Source organism: Pimephales promelas, chromosome 17 (genome assembly GCF_988280905.1).
Source record: "Pimephales promelas chromosome 17, fPimPro1.hap1.1, whole genome shotgun sequence".
NCBI classification, from domain to species: Eukaryota; Metazoa; Chordata; class Actinopteri; order Cypriniformes; family Leuciscidae; genus Pimephales; species Pimephales promelas.
The window spans coordinates 8,913,122-8,928,591 of NC_142785.1; the positions used below are offsets into that span (position 1 = coordinate 8,913,122).

Here is a 15,470-nt window from a genome sequence, read left to right on the forward strand (position 1 = left end):
AAAACCTCCTGGCTGAGCTCGTCATTTATGTAACATATTCCCATAGGGAATTGTGTATTATTGTATAACCATTGCTATCGCTATAGAAGGTGGTAAGTAAAAATTGGGCTACAGAAGATAAGGGTTCGTCTCAAGGAGGCATTGATAGGGTAAATAAAGACACAAAACAGATCAGTTCAGTTTGGTGTTGGTACCATATATTAAGTGAACATAAAGACAAAACAACAACGACAACGCAATACCCAAAATTTTCCAATCATGCAGAAAGGTTCAATAATTCATAGAAACCCAGGCACAATATTACTCAGAACTGGAGAATATATTCATATAAAAAGACCGGTCCCCAACACACAAGAATTGTCCATAGGATGCAATAGTCCATGAGCCAGAATTCATCTAATGGCTCTAAGTGTGTAGTAGTGTGTGTGTGTGTACGGATAAGAGTAGAAGGGGTGAGCAGACTACAATAGCCTCCTACCAACCCCACAAGGCAATGAGGTTACTGGGCCGGTTCTGTTCCAGGTAAATAATGGCTCGCCATCAACTGGCCCGCACTGGTCACACCTGGCCAATTCCCGCAGATAATTGACACCCCGCGGCACCAGTCGGCTTCTAAACAACGGTAATGGACACGAGTGCAGCTGCTCCGGTGGCTTCCCCTTCATACTACTGATTGGGGAACTCACCGCAGCTTCTAAACCCGCGCTTGAGTGCTAGGATTGGTTGAAGCGCTCACTGAACTATCATGTGACTCTTGCATATGAAGGGTGTGTTCAGGTGACTGGGCAAAATTAATTAAATTTTGGACAGAATTTTTCCCTGGGTTACATATTGTTTCAAGTAGATAAGGAACTCCCGCACACTATCATTACTTGCACTTTTTAATCAAGTTTATTCACACACAACGTTTCGGTCACACGACTTTCGTCAGGAGTATACATATTGTTTCAAAATGGGCAAAAAAAGATGTTCCCTATCGAGGGAACTCGCGATGCGTCACTGTTACGCTTTTGGGGAACGCCTCCAGCGTGACTGCGTCTGAAGCATCTATGTCAACTAGTCCAATAGGAAACATGACCGTCATGGGCGGATGACGTCATGACCAGGAAATGATAAAAGAGCACCCGGTGCAAACCGGCATTAGCTTCTTTGCCTCAGCAAGCGATCTGTGTCTCTGTCTGTCTTATTTACTGTTGTCTGTGATTATTATTGGAAACGGAATTATGGCGAAACAAATGTTCAGGCTTTGTGCTTCTCCCTGCCCGCGCTATTTAACGGGTGGGGATACTCACGAGCTTTGTGTCATTTGTTTGGGAGTGGAGCATGCGGTGTCAGCCTTCGAGGAGGCTGACTGCCAACACTGCGAGAATCTCTCGCTCCGCATGCTTCGCTCCCGCCTGGCGCTGTTTGATGAGAGCGGCCAGGCTCGCAATCCTCAGGGTGCAGGACCCGCGTCTGCCGAGGCAGCGCGGAGAATGCATTCCTGGGGATCGCAAAAGGATCTTTCAGAGGGGTTGGAGACGGGTCCTGGGGCCTTATCGCCTTCCTTTTCTGAACGATCCAGTGCTCTCGCTCCGGTGTCAGAAGCCCGCGCTGCGGTTCCTTCTGCCCGGGGAGAGAGCCCGATGCTTCAGTGCTCTAGCTCCGAGGAGGTAGATGTACTGAGCATCGACAGTTTAAGCACACACACGGGGGAAAAAGACTCGCCATCTGTTTCTCCCGCATATGATGAGTTGGTGGAAGTGATTACTAGGGCGGTTGAAAAATTACATATTGATTGGCCAGCTGTAAGAGAGGACGCGCGTCCTAAAAGCAAACTCGACGAGCGTTTTCTTTCATCTAGTGTTTCACTTCCACCACGAGGCCTTCCATTCTTTCCCGATTTACATAATGAGATATCAAGAACATGGAATAAGCCGTACTCTGCACGTGTTTTCAGCCCTCAAGTTCATATTTATTCGGGTATAAGGGGGCTGAAAGAGTACGGCTATGAGGCGATGCCCCGGGCTGAACAGACGCTCGCGAGCTATCTGTCACCCGGTTCGGTATCGTCTCTGAAGGCCTCAGCTTTACCCACTAAACCATTAAAAACAACATCTACGTTAGTGGGCAAAGCTTATACGGCAGCAGGTCAGGCTGGTGCATGCCTCCATTCTATGGCTATATTACAGGCATACCAGGCTGAGCTGCTGGGGGATTTGGATAAAAGTGAGGGAGTTGGACCCGATGAAATTAGAGAACTTCGTCGGGCCACAGATTTGTCTCTCAGGGCTACTAAGGAGACCGCTAGAGCAATTGGGCGGTCTATGGCAGCCCTGGTGGCCACTGAGAGACATCTGTGGTTGAATTTGACTGATTTAAAGGACCGAGATCGTTCCTTTCTTTTAGATGCCCCGGTTAATCCTGATGGTCTCTTCGGCGACGCTGTTGATGAGGTCGTTGAGAGATTTCAGGAAGCTAAAAAACAGTCAGAGGCATTTAAAAAATTTCTCCCTCGCCGTGTCCAACCCCCTGGGGCTGCTGGGCGTGAGCAGCCCCAGCCGTCAAGCTCATCATATCGTGCGCAACAAAAAGAGAGTGTTGCGTCTCGTGCACCTCCACAAAAACACTGGAGGCAGACGAAACACTCTCAGCCAAAGCCTTCGAAGTCGAAGCCGGATCTGAGGACCGTTCTTCAGGCTAAGAAGGCTTCGGCGCAAAAGAAAAGGTCCTGACGCCACGGGTGTCAGACCAGTGAGGACTGCCCCAACCGAAGTGAACCAGTGTACACCTCAGTATACGGTGCCCGGTTCATTTCGGGGTCCTCAGGGGACAATTCTGCCCACCCCGCCACCCTTGGTGCTTCGGGGCGCAGTGGTCGCCAGAGAACGTCTGGCGCAACGTCGACTCGACGTTGCGTCGGACGGGAACCTTCTGAGGGGGGTTCAAAAACAGTCAGTCCGGTTGGTTTCTGCCGTTATGTTCCAGGCCCCCGGGCTGGGTGTTTTAAATACATCAGAGGCCAGCCTCGAGAGGCTGGTTCCCCTAGTAGAATTTCTGACAGAATGGAGGAATCTGCCAAATATTTCTCGTTGGGTCCTGCAGATGATAGAGGGAGGATACAGAATCCAGTTCGGTTCTCGTCCTCCACGTTTCAACGGGGTGCTGCCCACGTTGGTACACCCCGAGCAGGCTCTGGTAATGGAGCAAGAAGTGAAGGCTTTATTAGCGAAAGAAGCTATAGAGCAGGTGTATCCACCCGACAGGGAATCGGGTTTTTACAGCCGCTATTTCATTGTTCCAAAAAAGGATGGAGGGTTGCGTCCCATTTTAGATCTTCGTCTATTGAATCGTTCAGTTCAGAAACTCAAGTTCAAGATGCTGACACTCAAGCAGATTGTGACTCAAATCAGATCCGAGGACTGGTTCGTCACGATAGATTTGAAAGATGCGTACTTCCATATCTCCATCCTCCCTCAGCACAGGAGGTTCCTGAGGTTTTCTTTCGGGGGCAAAGAATACCAATATCGGGTACTTCCATTCGGTCTGGCTTTATCACCCCGCACGTTCACGAAGTGCGTAGATGCAGCTCTGGCCCCGCTCAGGCTGCAGGGCATACGCATTCTGAACTACATAGACGACTGGCTGATTCTAGCAGAGTCAGAACAGTTAGCGGTTCGGCACCGAGGTGTCGTTCTCGCACATATGCAGAAATTGGGGTTGAGGCTCAACGCCAAGAAGAGTGTGCTTTCTCCAGTACAGAGAACCACTTTTCTTGGTGTGGTATGGGATTCAGTCACGATGCGAGCCACGCTGTCGCCCGCTCGTGTAGCTGCTATCCTTTCCGCCACAAAGGAGCTAAAGCTAGGCCAGTCACGCACTGTGAAACAGTTCGAGAGACTGTTAGGTCTCTTGGCAGCAGCGTCCAACGTGATACCTTTTGGCCTGTTGTATATGAGACCTCTGCAGTGGTGGCTCAGGACCAGAGGGTTCTCCCCGAGGGGGAACCCACTTCGTATGATCAAGATCACGCGGCGGTGTCTCCAAGCCTTGATTATATGGAGGAAACACTGGTTCCTGTCCCAGGGTCCGGTGTTGGGAGCTCTTTGCCATCGAGTGGCTATCTCGACAGATGCTTCCCTCACCGGCTGGGGAGCGGTAATGGAAGGCCGTTCAGCTCAGGGTCTGTGGAGGAGTCATCATCTCTCCTGACACATAAATTGCCTGGAGATGATGGCTGTCTTCAAGGCTTTGAGATTTTTCCTCCCAGATCTGAGGGGCCATCATGTGCTTGTCCGGACAGACAACACATCGGTGGTCTCTTATTTAAATCGACAGGGGGGTCTGCGTTCGCGTCCACTGTGCAAACTGGCGCACCAGATCCTCCTGTGGTCCCTAGGGAAAGTGCTCTCACTGAGGGCAGTATACATTCCAGGGGCCCAGAATGTAGGAGCAGACACACTGTCGAGGCAGAGGCTGAGGCCGGGGGAATGGAGGCTCCACCCCGAGGTGGTGGAGCAGATCTGGAGGGTGTATGGCCAGGCGGAAGTGGATCTGTTTGCGTCTCAGCACACGACGCACTGTCCTCTTTGGTTCTCCCTCACTCAACCAGCCCCCCTGGGGCTGGATGCTATGGTTCAGGCATGGCCGAGGCTGCGTCTGTATGCCTTTCCCCCTGTAGCTCTGCTCCCAGGAGTTCTGGAGAGAATCCGCCAGGATGGGATAAGTCTATTGCTAGTAGCACCACGCTGGCCAAGTCGTATTTGGTTTGCGGACCTCATTCATCTTCTCGACAGGCCTCCCCTGGAGTTGCCCATCAGGAGAGACCTTCTGTCTCAGGCAGGGGGCACGATATTTCACCGCCAGCCAGAGATTTGGAAACTATGGGTGTGGCCTCTGAGGGGGCACAACTCATGAGTAGTGGTCTGTCAGCGGAAGTGGCTGAGACCATTTTAAGCTCCAGAGCTCCGGCTACGAGGAAACTTTACGCACTTAAATGGAAAGTGTTTACTTCCTGGTGTCGCCAACGCCAGTGGGACCCGATTAATTGTTCAGTCAACACAGTTCTCGAGTTTCTACAAGAGCGTTTCTCGTCAGGTCTATGTCCTTCCACGCTCAAGGTTTACGTGGCAGCCATTGCGGCTTTCCATGCCCTAGTGGGGGGTACTTCCCTCGGTCGAGACCCCTTGATTACACGTTTCCTCCGTGGCACACTGAGGCTGAGGCCTGCAACTCGTACTAGGGTGCCGGCTTGGGATCTGGCTACTGTTCTTGAAGGCTTATCTGGGGTTATCTTTGAGCCCCTGGATTCGGTTTCAGAGAAATTTCTCACTTTTAAAACAGTGTTTCTGTTAGCTATTTCATCCCTTAAGAGAGTCGGTGACCTTCAGGCTCTTTCGGTTTCCCCTGCATGCCTTGAATTTGCACCAGGGATGGTCAAGGCATTCTTATACCCTAAACAAGGCTATGTGCCTAAGGTGCCCACCATGATTCCGAGGCCTATTGTGCTACAGGCTTTTTGTCCTCCACCGTTTTCTTCTCCGGACCAGGAAAGATTGAACCTTTTATGCCCAGTGAGAGCACTGGACAATTATGTGCATCGGACTTCTGCTTTTAGGAGATCTGATCAGTTATTTGTCTGCTTTGGATCTCCCAAGAGGGGTCTTCCTGCTTCAAAGCAGACAGTTAGCAAGTGGATAGTTGAGGCTATTTCTCTGGCTTATGAGTCTTCTGGCCTGCCTTGCCCTTTGGCGGTCAGGGCCCATTCTACCAGGAGTATGGCGGCTTCTAAAGCTCTCTTATCTGGAGTCTCTCTTCAAGATGTTTGTGATGCGGCGGGTTGGTCCTCTCCTCTCACATTTGTCAGGTTTTATAGCCTGGACCTGGAGGCTGCCCCAGGTTCACATGTGCTTAATAATGCTTAGGGTGGTGTGACAACAGGCTGACACTCAGGCATTTGAAAGTCTGGCGATTTGGGTATTCTCGTTCCCAAAAGCGTAACAGTGACGCATCGCGAGTTCCCTCGATAGGGAACGTCTCAGGTTACGTCTGTAACCATAGTTCCCTGAGAAGGGAACGAGACGATGCGTCACCCTGCCATACTTCCTGCATCCCTGTATCGGCTTGCTTCGGCAATTTCTGAAGCTAATGCCGGTTTGCACCGGGTGCTCTTTTATCATTTCCTGGTCATGACGTCATCCGCCCATGACGGTCATGTTTCCTATTGGACTAGTTGACATAGATGCTTCAGACGCAGTCACGCTGGAGGCGTTCCCCAAAAGCGTAACAGTGACGCATCGTCTCGTTCCCTTCTCAGGGAACTATGGTTACAGACGTAACCTGAGACGTTTTATGGAATGTGTGTGAAATCTTTGTTTTATGCTCAGTTGAAAAGTCGCACTGATACTAAATGGAGAGAATATTATCAGTTTCTTCAGAGATAACTCCATCATGGAGGTCTTTGTATAAACTCCCTATTCCCAAGAGATCTGGGGATCTCCAATGGAGAATACTCCATTGTGCGGTGGCAACAAATAGCTTTGTGTCAAAATTTAATGCATTGTTTTCATCTACATGTCTGTTTTGTAATCTTCTTGATTCTACTTTTCATCTTTTTTCTGATTGTTTTAGATTAAATCCCTTGTTTGAATTGTTGCATAAAATATTCGCTGTACTTGGATTTATGTTTACAAAAAATCTGTTTATTATGGGTTTGAAGTACAACAAGGAATGGAAAGCACAGTGCACTCTTGGGAATTTTCTATTAGGGCAGGCAAAGTTGGCAATTCTAAAATCCCACACATGTAAAAATGAGGGGGGAAATACTGATCTGGTTGGAATGTTTAAATCATTGGTAAAGTATCGGGTTGCGGTGGAATATGCCTATTGTAAATTAACAAATAATATGGATTTTTTTGATGCAAGGTGGAGTGTGAAAAATGCTCTTGTGGTGAGAAATGTGTTTGGAGAGTTATGGTTTAATTGGTAGAGTTTTCATTTATTTATTATTTTGATGTATTTTATTTTACTCTATATTTTTTTTTTGTCTTGTCTGAGGGGTGAAAAAAAATGCTTTTTTACTAGCTGTTTGATTAAAAGAGTTTTAAAAGTCAAAAAAAGTCTCTCTCTCTCTCTCTCTCTCTCTGAGCGGATGCTGTGAGTGAGTGGGCGGAGTCGGCATGTGTGAGTGAAAGTGCTGCTGCTGCGGTGCGAGTGAGTCTATTCCTTCTTTCTCTCTTTTTATGCTGTCCCTGTTTTAGGGTTTTTGGTTTAAAAATTGTTTGAAAAGAATATAAAGTAGGGTTAAGGAGTGGGGGCGTTGTGGAACGCTGTTGGTCCAAGCCAAACAAAGTTTGAGCAGCTTTCACGCAGGCATGGGATAAAACTTGCACCTGTGATGAACTGCTCTGTGGAGGAGTGTAGTTTGGCTGTGGGTAACGCTGTTGGTTTTAATAGCATTATATCGGCCTCTAGAATGAACAGTGCTGTGGTTATCTTTCTAGATACAATTGAGAAGGTAAATAGTGTAGTTCAGAGCAGAGTAGTAATTCAAGAAACATTTACTCCTGTAGTACCGCTGGTTCAACCGGCAAGAAAAATAACATTATCGAATGTACCACCTTTCATTAAAGACGTGGTTTGATTAATGAATTGTCTAGACATAGAAAAGTTGTCTCGCAAATGAAAAGGATTCCATTGGGGTGTAAATCGCCGTTGCTTAAGCATGTCGTGTGTTTTAGACGGCAAATACATATGATCCTAAAGAGTGAGTTGGATGAACTGAATGTATCTTTCAGATTCAGAATTCATGGCTTTGAGTACATTGTGTTCGTATCGTCTGATACTATGAAGTGTTTTGGCTGTGGGCAGACGGGCCACGTTAGGCGTGCGTGTCCCGAGAGAGCGGACGACACTGAGGCGGGACCGAGCGGAGAAACAGCGCGTGATAACAGTCGCGCGTTGGTGACTGAGGATTCTGTTAGTGAAGATGATGGTAGTAATGCAACGGGACGAAATACAGATAGTGGGGAGAAAGAAAGTGACATAGTTATTGCGGTAATAGTAACGTAAGACAATACACGTGGGTACATACTAGAGAAAATTTTATTTCTTTAGCCAGATTGGACAGGTTTTATTGTTTTAAGCATCATGTTAATGTTCTGAAAAGTTGTGTTATTACACCAACTGGTTTTTCTGATCATTGTCTAGTCACATGTAATGTGTTTATAACAAATATGAAGCCAAAGAGTGCATATTGGCATTTTAACACTTCCCTGTTAAATGATGTGAACTTTAGAGATGTTTTTGTTTCTTTTTGGAATGATTTTAAATTAAGAAAACCATGTTTTAAAAATCTACGTCAGTGGTGGGACTACGGAAAGGTTGAAGTGAAAGTACTTTGTCAACAGTATACTTTCAGTGTCTCTCGGGACATCACTAGATCAATGAGGAAACTTGAGTCTGAAATAATAGAGGTACAAGGTTTAGCAGAGATTACTGGGGAGGGAAGACATATCAGGACACTTTAAATCTAAGACATCTCTTCTGTCAGATTTGCTCGGCATTAAAGCAAAGGGGGCTCTGGTCCGTTCTCGCTTTCAAAATTTAACGCAAATGGATGCCCCATCTAAGTTTTTCTTTAGTCTTGAAAAAAAGAACGGCCAGAGTCGCTATATTCACTCCTTATGCTCTGAAAATGGGCAGGAATTGACAAAGACATCTGAAATTAGAAAACGAGCTGTATAGTTCTATGACAAATTGTATAGTAGTGAATATAGAAAGGACGAGGGGTTGTCTGGTTGCTTTTATGAAGGTCTGCCAAATGTCTCGGAGGACTCAAAGGCAGAAGAGGAAGAGGAGCTTCTGAATGCTCTCAAAGGCATAGAGAGTGGAAAGGCTCCTGGGATGGATGGAGTCCCAGCTGAGTTTTATAAAGAGTTTTGGGCTGTGCTGGGCAAAGACCTGCTGGAAGTCCTAAATGCTTTTACCCCTGAGCTGTAGGAGAGCAGTGATCACATTGCTTCCTAAAAAGGGTGACTTGCAGGAGATTAAAGGGTTAGTTCACCCAAAAATGAAAATTAAGTCATTAATTACTCACCCCCATGCTGTACCAACCCCGTAACACCTTCGTTCGTCTTCGGAACACAAATGAAGATATTTTTGATTAAATTTGAGAGCTGTAGAACTACCACATTGGCTCCTAAGGGACTGCCTCTTGACGGCCCAGAAAGTCAATGAAGAAAATGTTTAAATATCCCAAGTGACTACCGTGGCTCAACTATATGTTTATCAAGCGACGCAAATACTTTTTGTGCGAAAAAACAAACAAAAATAACGAGTTTATTCGACTATTTCTTTTCTTCCTTGTAGGCCAGAAACGAGATTTCCTTAGATTTCCACGACGCATGCGCGAGAACTGCGATCTGCTTACACTACTTCAGATCGCAATTCTCGCGCATGCGTCGTCGAAATCTAAGCAAATGCTGAATAAATTAAGAAACAAGATTAAAGGTTTAACGTTGTATCATAATATACAGCATCAAATTTCAGCATATGCTGATGATGTAATTGTGTTGGTAAATGGGCAACAAGACATTAATCAGTTGGTTTCTGTTGTTAATAAGTTTGGAATAATATCTGCTGCAAAAGTTAACTGGGAGAAAAGTGAAGCACTGGCTGTTGGGAAATGGGAGGAAGGGTTACCAAAACTACCTGGTGGGTTGAGTTGGAAGAAAGAGGGTTTAAAATACCTAGGGGTATATCTTGGGGATTTAAATACCCAACACAAGAACTGGGAAGGGGTGATTAAAAAAATAGAAGGAAAATTGAAAAAATGGAAACTGATTCATTCACAGTTGTCATTTAGAGGAAGAGTCTTAATAATTAACAACTTGGTTGCCTCTACATTGTGGCATAGATTATATTGTGTAGATCCACCTGTTGGACTACTGTCCCGGTTACAGGTCATTCTAGTTAATTTTTTTTGGGATTGTTTACACTGGGTTCCTCAAAGTGTGCTTTTTCTTCCAAAAGAAGAGGGAGGACAAGGTTTGGTGCATTTACCAAGCAGACATGCTACCTTTCGTCTGCAGTTAATTCAGAAATTTCTGACTGGTCCTGTTGATCTGGTGTGGAGGAAGATGACAAAAACGATTTTACACTCAGTAGATGGGCTTGGACTGGATGCTGCGCTGTTTCTTATGGATGCTAAACAACTACGATTGGCTGGAGTGCCTCGATTTTACTGCGAACTTTTCAAGGTGTGGGGACTTTTAAATGTTTGCAGACTGGAGGAGACCAATTCTTTGTACTGGTTACTTGAAGAACCTCTAATCAAAGGAGCTCGCATGGATATTGCAAGTGAGAATGTTCTGGGACTTACGCAGATACTGTGTGCTTCAAAAACTGTGGCATTGAAGCACAAAGTTAACGTGGCTGGACCTGAGATGAGTAATATAAATGCAGTAGCAACTTTGTTGGGTCAGAGGTCAACGCGCCACACACGAACTTTAGTGGATATGTGGAAAACAAGACTGACAAGTCGAGAATTGAATTTAATAAAGGATTTTAAGAAGTGACTCTGGATATAAGAGACCCATTTCCAAAACTCGGGATTACACCAGACTTAAAAGAAATGTCAGGACTTTTTCTGGATCTCAATGGATTGCAAAATCTAGATCTGAATGAAGTCGAAGGGAAAGTGATGTATAAATGCTTTGTAAAATCTTTTAATAAAGTAACATTAAATGGGAGGGTTGATACAGTGTGGAGGGATAAACTGGGGTTGACAGAGGACAAGAAACCTGTGTGGAGAGTGCTGTACAAACCACCATAGACCAAACGATCTGGTGACTTACAATGGCGAATATTACATGGGGCTGTGGCTGTGAACGCTTTTATCTCAGTCATTAATTCAAATACTGATGATAAATGTGTATTTTGTGGATCTAAAGAAACAGTTTTTCATTGTTATTTGGAGTGTGAAAGACTTCAAAGTCTTTTTAATTTGTTGGATTTGTTATGTGGTAAATGTGGGGAAAGATTTACACCAGATGCTTTTATTTTAGAGGCAGGATACAATCAAAAGAAAAGGATTAAATGGCAGCTGCTTAACTTTCTGTTTGGACAGGCAAAGCTTGCAATCTATAAAACAAGGAAGAACAGAATAGAAAACGGGTGGTCAGGAGATTGGAGTCTTATTTAAAGCTTTTATCAAGTCGAAAATTGCTGTGGAGTTTAAGTACTATAAAGCAATGAACGATATAGAAACTTTTAAAATACAGTCAGTGGTGTTACAATTCCATTTTCTGTACGGTTGTGGAGGAGGAGCTTTTTTTTTGAACTTGTATGGATTTGAAATTGGTGTAATGTTTATTCTTTTGATATTATGATTGAATAAAGTGTGTTATTAAAAATCAAAATCAAATCTCTCTCTCACACACACACACACAGAGGGTGCGTCCGAAACCGCATACTTCCCTACTATATAATAGGGAAAAAGCAGTAGGCGAGCGAATAAGTATGTCCGAATCCTTAGTATCCATAAAAGAGTAGGCGAGAACACCAGAGTGACGTATTATTGTGAGATTCGGGCATACGTATACTTATAGTACGTCCGAATATTACTATTTTCGTACTATATAGTAGGGGAAAACAGTATTTGAAAGGAGTAGTATGTCCGAAACCTCAGTACTCATAAAAGAGTAGGCGAGAAGTTTTCTTTCTTTCAGAAGAATCTTTCAGCAGATTTCAGAAGAAATCTACTTTCGCACAGATTTTTGAGTGTTCATCCGATGGATACTCTTCTATCCCAGGAGGCCACGGGAGAGCATACGTCATTATTAACATCGCTGAGATCAGCAGGGGCCTGTTTCAGAAAGGATGTTAAGTGAAAACTCTGAGTATGTTAACCCTGAAATGAGGGAAACTCTGGGTTTTCCGTTTCAGAAAGGGGGGTATATCAAACCCGAGAAAGCAGAGTAAGTTAAGCCCGTTTCTGAAAGAGAGGTAACTTATACTCAGAGTCAGTTACCATGGTAACTTACTCTGTGAACCTAACCTGGTTGGCAGCAGGTTTTCTTCAGTAAACCCAGAGTTTCTTGTGGTCTCCTCCCCTTTTTTAAAGAGGAAGTGCTGTTTAAACACCAATAATGATACTAAAATGTATTAAGGAATATATATTTTATAAGGATATATTCCTTATAGCTATATATACTTCAAGGAATATAAATTGTCTGTCCATGGTTTAATTGATTAAATCTGTTTTGCAGCACTTTGCCAAAAAATAAAAGGATTAAAACGTTTGCTAAACTTTTATTTGATTACCACCGTTTTTGATAATATATTTCTATTAAACGATTAAACTGGAATAAAAAAAACATTTAATAGAACTCAATTATTTTTCAAACAGAATTTAATAAGTTATTAATGATAAAAAAGATGTTAATCTTATTCATAATCAATTATTGAAGTTAGTTGATTACATTTGTTTTATTGAACAAATGTTTAATTTATTTAATTGTCATTTTAACTGATGATAATATCAACCTTAATTTAATAATGCAGTTTATATATTTAATAATTGTTTAATACCATAAACCGGGATATTTTCTGAGACGTTCTCATACTGTAAAACTCTCATATTTTACAACCTTACATGGGGGAGCCCCCCACCCCACCCCCGCTGTTAAACAAGTTACTCAGCAACTTTTACTCATGTTTTAAATTAACTACTTTTTACTTGAGTAAATTTTTAACTGGTATTTTTACTTTTACTTAAGTAAAAATTTATCAAAGTAATAGTAGCCTACTTTAGGTGGAATAACATTCTTCCAGTTTCACCTCTGATATTATAACAGTAAGTTACTCTAAAATAGTTATGAATTAACAACAAATGACATCTTCAACGGTGTAGTTAGATTAATGTAATAATTACTATCTCTAGAAAGTATTGGTCTACATATTACTAATTACTAAATCCTATATCAACCTCAACCACTTGATTAATATGGAGAGGAGAGACAAGAAACTGCACTTTTAATGCTTTCAAATTAACAATATGCAATTGCATGAATTATTCTTGAATTGATCAAAGTGTGTAGAGGGAGAAGGTATTCTGCCTTCACTAGTGTGCATAAACTAGCTTTACAGATAGCTAACAGTTTCCAATAAAGTACCAGAAGCTTCTTGCTGTATTGTGGTGTTTTACTGAAAGGACTGTAAAACTGTAACATACAAAAACAAAGAAAAACATATTACAATCTCAATATGAAGAATATACAATACAAAAATAAATATGTAGTCTAGAAATAACTAAACTTTCAAATCACGATTGTATGGCAAACAAATAGCACAATGCTAATTTACATAGAAAATGCCATCGAGAAGCTAACGCTATTAGCGTCACATATTTCCTTACAAATTACAAACAGAAAAATGCTAAAATGACTAAATAGGATATCAAAAGTAGGCTAAGATCTCTAAGAAACAAATACTTACAGACAGATATTCGTCAGAGACCAAAATGACAGTTTAGAAACTTTAACACTCTGGAGATCGACTTGCAGGGAGAAAGTTATGAGAACAACTGAGCTACGGAAACTCTGAGTGGACAAAACACAAGAAACTCAAAACCCAAATACCTCTTCTCACAATGGGCAGTACACTCCCAGCCTGGAATACTACTATTACACTATTAACCCTTTACTAATAACACAATTTCCGAAACAGGCCTTGAGTACACCTTAGCAGTACCTTCTTTAACTATGCGGACATCTACTTTACGTACTCTTTTATCTCTCCCAGGATAAGTGTTCACAATAAGTCCAGTAGGCCATTCGTTTCTTTTGACCTGAGAGTCCTTTAAGAGGACAACGTCACCAATGGCTAAGTTTGGTTGATCTGCTTGCCATTTTCTTCTTGGTTGAAGGGTAGCAAGATACTCTTCTCGCCATCGTTTCCAGAATGAGTTAGCCAGACTTTGCACCTGTTTCCATTGCTTCCGGTACAAGTCTTTTGGATCGAAGTCCCCAGGAGGAATAGAAGCGGGACAGATTTTCTGAGTGAGAAGAGCCCCCGGAGTCAGTAAATCAGGTTGTTGAGGATCCGATGACACAGGTACTAATGGACGACCATTCATTATGGCTGTTACCTCTGCCATGAGCGTCACAAGTACTTCATGAGTCAGATTTGGAGAATGAACCTTCAGCATCATAGCATCCAAGATACGTCGAGCCACACCAATCATTCTTTCCCACACCCCTCCCATGTGAGAAGAGTGAGGTGGGTTAAACTTCCAAGTGCATGCCTCTTTTTTTGAGGTAGGATTGAAGCTCTGGGTCTGAACTTATCTGAAGCTCCTTGCATGCTCCTACAAAGTTTGTTCCACAATCTGAACGTAAAAGTTTGGTGGGTCCTCTTATGGCCAGGAACCTTCTGAGCGCGTTTATGAAACTTGAAGTAGAGAGAGACTCCACAACCTCGATGTGAACTCCTCGTGTGACCAAACAAGTGAACATTACTGCCCATCGTTTATTTTCTACCACTCCACCTCTTGTACGACGCATGCATATGTTCCACGGTCCAAACACGTCTACTCCGACATGTGTAAAAGGAGGAGATTGGAAAAGACGATCAGCCGGGAGGTCTGCCATTTTTTGTTGTTGAACATTCCCTCTTAACCTGCGGCAGGTTGTGCATTTGTTGAGTAAATTTGAAACCAACCTTTTTCCTCCAAGGATCCACAGTCCAGCAGACCTGACGGCTCCTTCAGTGATATGTCTGCCTTGATGCGCAACCTGTTCGTGGTAGAACTGGACCAGCAAGGCAGCAATGTGATGCTTCTTCGAAATCACAATAGGCTGACTTTGTTCTTGAGTTATTTCAGCAGAAGTCACACGCCCTCCTACTCGCAGCAGACCTTCCTTGTCCAAAAACACATTGAGATTCTTCAATGGACTGTGTTTTATTATGTCCTCGTCTTTGTTCAAAGTTTTCAATTCTTCTTCAAAGGACTCACCTTGAACAGTTCGGACAATGACTAACTTTGCTTGAATTAAAGCGTCCATCTTTGCTTCATCTGAATCAGTAGCTTTTAAGATAGATCTGGCCTTTTCAATGAGCTTCGCTATAGCTTGAGTGAGGCGTTTCCAACTGGAGAATCGCTCAAACCTGTGTGACCCGAGTGAATTTGCCACGATTGTGGTTGCAAACGTAGAGACTTGTGGGCGGACTTCAATGTCCGTGGAGGGTTCAACAAGCTGAAAGTCATTCTGCTGCACAGGACACTCTCCATCTCTTTCCCTCAAGAAGTCAGGACCAGTGAACCAATTTGTAGAACTCAATAAGGAAGCTGGCACATGCCGTGTTCCATGATCGGCAGGATTAATTTCCGTGCTCACAAAGTGCCACTGACTGGGATCGGATGACTTCCTGATGCGAGCAACACGGATTGCTACGTAGACATAGAACCTTCGGCTGATGTTATTGATATA

At 43.6% G+C, this 15,470-nt stretch overlaps 1 pseudogene; it reads left to right on the forward strand.

Annotated features, from left to right (window-relative positions):
- Positions 1 to 1,166: 1,166 nt before the first annotated feature.
- Positions 1,167 to 2,400, forward strand: LOC148971452 (uncharacterized; annotated as a pseudogene).
- The last annotated feature ends 13,070 nt before the right edge of the window (positions 2,401 to 15,470 follow it).